The 2,697-nt window shown below is 45.9% G+C and overlaps 1 pseudogene; it reads left to right on the top strand.

Moving 5' to 3' along the window:
* The first annotated feature begins 606 nt into the window (after positions 1-606).
* On the top strand, positions 607-1,277 carry LOC104674029 (annotated as a pseudogene).
* Positions 1,278-2,697: the final 1,420 nt, after the last annotated feature.

Here is a 2,697-nt window from a genome sequence, read left to right as displayed (position 1 = left end):
GAACCGGGCCGCACAGCAGGAGGTGAGCAATTCCATGATGGTGAGTTGTAGAATCATTTCATTCTACAGTACAATGTACTAATAATAGAAATAAAGTGCACAATCAATGTAATGTGCTTGAATCAACACGCCCCACCCCAACTGCCATCCATGGAAAAATTGTCTTCCACAACACCTGTCACTGGTGCCAAAAAGTTTGGGGACAGTGGATGTTGTATGTGTCAGTGTTCCACTCCTTTCTGTGGCTACAGTGTTGTAGAAAACAATTTGGCGGTTCCTCCAAAACTTAAATATACAATTCCTTTAGGGCCCAGCAATTCTACTCTTAGGTATATATTTTAAATAAGTGAAAACAAGGCTTCAGGCCAGCACAGTAGCTCATACCTGTAATCTCAGCACTTTGGGAGGTCAAGGTAGTGGACCATTTGAGGCGAGGAGTTTGAGACCAGCCTGGCCTGTGGGCGGATCATTACCCAGGTGCCGAAGCAAGAGACCGAAGCCACAGACTGTTTCAACATATTAAAGAAAATAGAATAAGAATAGTCGGTGTGCCCTGCCCTGCCCCGCGCTGGCAGAGCGGGCCCAGGCCCTTGGCCGCCCCGTGTCATGGCCGCTCCTGCCCCGGTCACACGGCAGGTTAGCGGCGGCACCGCCCCGGTCCCGGTCCCGGCCCCGAGCGGCCCAGACCGTGGGCAGCCCCTGGCAACCGCCATGGCCGAGCTGCCGGTGCTGGACGCCCGCAGGCAGCGGGTACCATTCCGCGTGCTGTTCTGCGAGCGCCGCGCCGTGGTGGTGTTCATGCGGCATTTCCTGTGTTACATCTGGATCAGGCCAAAATCCCCGAGAGTTTCTTACAAGAAGCAAGTGTCACCCTTATAGTGATTGGACAGTCATCCTACCATCATATTGAGGCTTTTTGCAAACCGACTGGATATTCTCATGAAATCGATGTCGATCCTGAGAGAGAAATTTATAAAAGATTGGGAATGAAAAGAGGTGAAGAAATTGCCGCCTCAAGACAGAGCCCCCACGTAAAATCAAATCTGCTCTCAGGAAGCCTTCAGAGCCTGTGGCGGGCAGTGACTGGCCCTCAGTTTGATTTTCAAGGAGACCCAGCTCAGCAAGGTGGAATCCTCATTTTAGGACCAGGTAACAACATCCATTTTAAACACTGTGATAGGAATAGGTTGGATCACAAACCTATCAACTCTGTTTTACAGCTGGTAGGAGTTCAGCATGTGAACTTTACAAACAGAACTTCAGTTATCCATGTGTGACTTAAAATGCAATCAGTCACTTTCAGCTGGACCTTCTGGAATGTGACCTTCAATATCCTCGTGCAGTGTCTAACCTGCTGTCCCTTCCCAGCCTTTGAGGAGTTAGGGAAGCATAAAGGGGGCTTGAACCAGGTGAGTTGCATGCTGGGAGGCATCAGTTGTCAAAACTGTGATATAGTCCATTTTATAGCTTTTAACATTTTATACAAAATAACAAAAATGAATATACAGAATATACCTTTAAAAGCTATAAAATCATAAATACTATTTAAATTGTTTTCATTATGGTATATTCAGTCAATGAAAGACTTTTTTTGGCAATATAAACTCTGATGAAGAATATAGAAAGGGACAGGAGAGCAACAGAAGACCATTGTATTCAGTGAAAAAGGCAAAATATCAAATTCTGTCAACAACGTAACTTCATTTTTATATGTATATATTTGTATTTCTGTATGCTTAGGAAAAAAGACAATAAACACTAAAATGTTGCCAGTTAAAAAAAAAAGAAAAAAAGAAAAGAATAAGAATAGTCATCATACAAATTAGATATAGAGATGATCATGGACATTATCAATCGCTAGTATAAACGTTACTAATCTTTAGCTTTTAATATTACTCTTTGTTGCATTACTCATATAACCTAGGAATAACTGGTGGGTATAGGGTCAGGTGCTGAAGGGACATTGTGACAAGTGACCTAGAAGGCAAGAGGTGAGCCTTCTGTCACGCTCACATAAGGGCCGCTTGAGGGCTCCTTGGTCAAGCAGTACTGCCAGTGTCTGGGAAGGTACCCGTTACTTAGCAGACCATGAAAGGGAGTCGTCTGCTTTCCTTGGAGGAGTTAGGGAACACTCTGCTCCACCAGCTTCTTGTGGAAGGCTGGATATTATCCAGTCCTGCCCGCAGTCATCCAGAGGCCTAAACCCCTCCCTGTGGTGCTGTGCTTCAACAGTCACGCTCCTTGTCCACTTTCATGTTCCTCCCCTACTCCTGGTTCCTCTTTGAAGTTCTTAGAAGATAGCGGTAGAAGGAATAGTGAAAGTCTTAAAGTCTTTGATCTTTCTTGTAAGTGCATAGAAGAAAACGCTGACACATGCTGTCTTCTCTCTCTCTCTGCTTCAGCTACCTAAAAGGGAAGGGCCCCCGTCCTGTGATCACGTGACTTGCTTCACCTTGTCAATCACTTAGAAGATTCACCCTCCTTACCCTGCCCCCTTATCTTGTATGCAATAAGTATCAGCACGCCCAGCCCAGCAGTTCGGGGCCACTACTGGTCTCCATGTCTTGATGGTAGTGGTCTTCCGGGCCCAGCTGTTTTCTCTTTGTCTTGTGTCTTTATTTATCACAATCTCTCATCTCCGCACATGGGGAGAACACCCGCTAAGCCCGGTAGGGCTGGACCCCATACTGGCCAACA

This window comes from Rhinopithecus roxellana, chromosome 7, assembly GCF_007565055.1.
Source record: "Rhinopithecus roxellana isolate Shanxi Qingling chromosome 7, ASM756505v1, whole genome shotgun sequence".
Lineage (NCBI taxonomy): Eukaryota > Metazoa > Chordata > Mammalia > Primates > Cercopithecidae > Rhinopithecus > Rhinopithecus roxellana.
The sequence above is the reverse complement of the archived record's forward strand: the minus strand, read 5'-3'. Positions and strand labels throughout refer to the sequence as shown.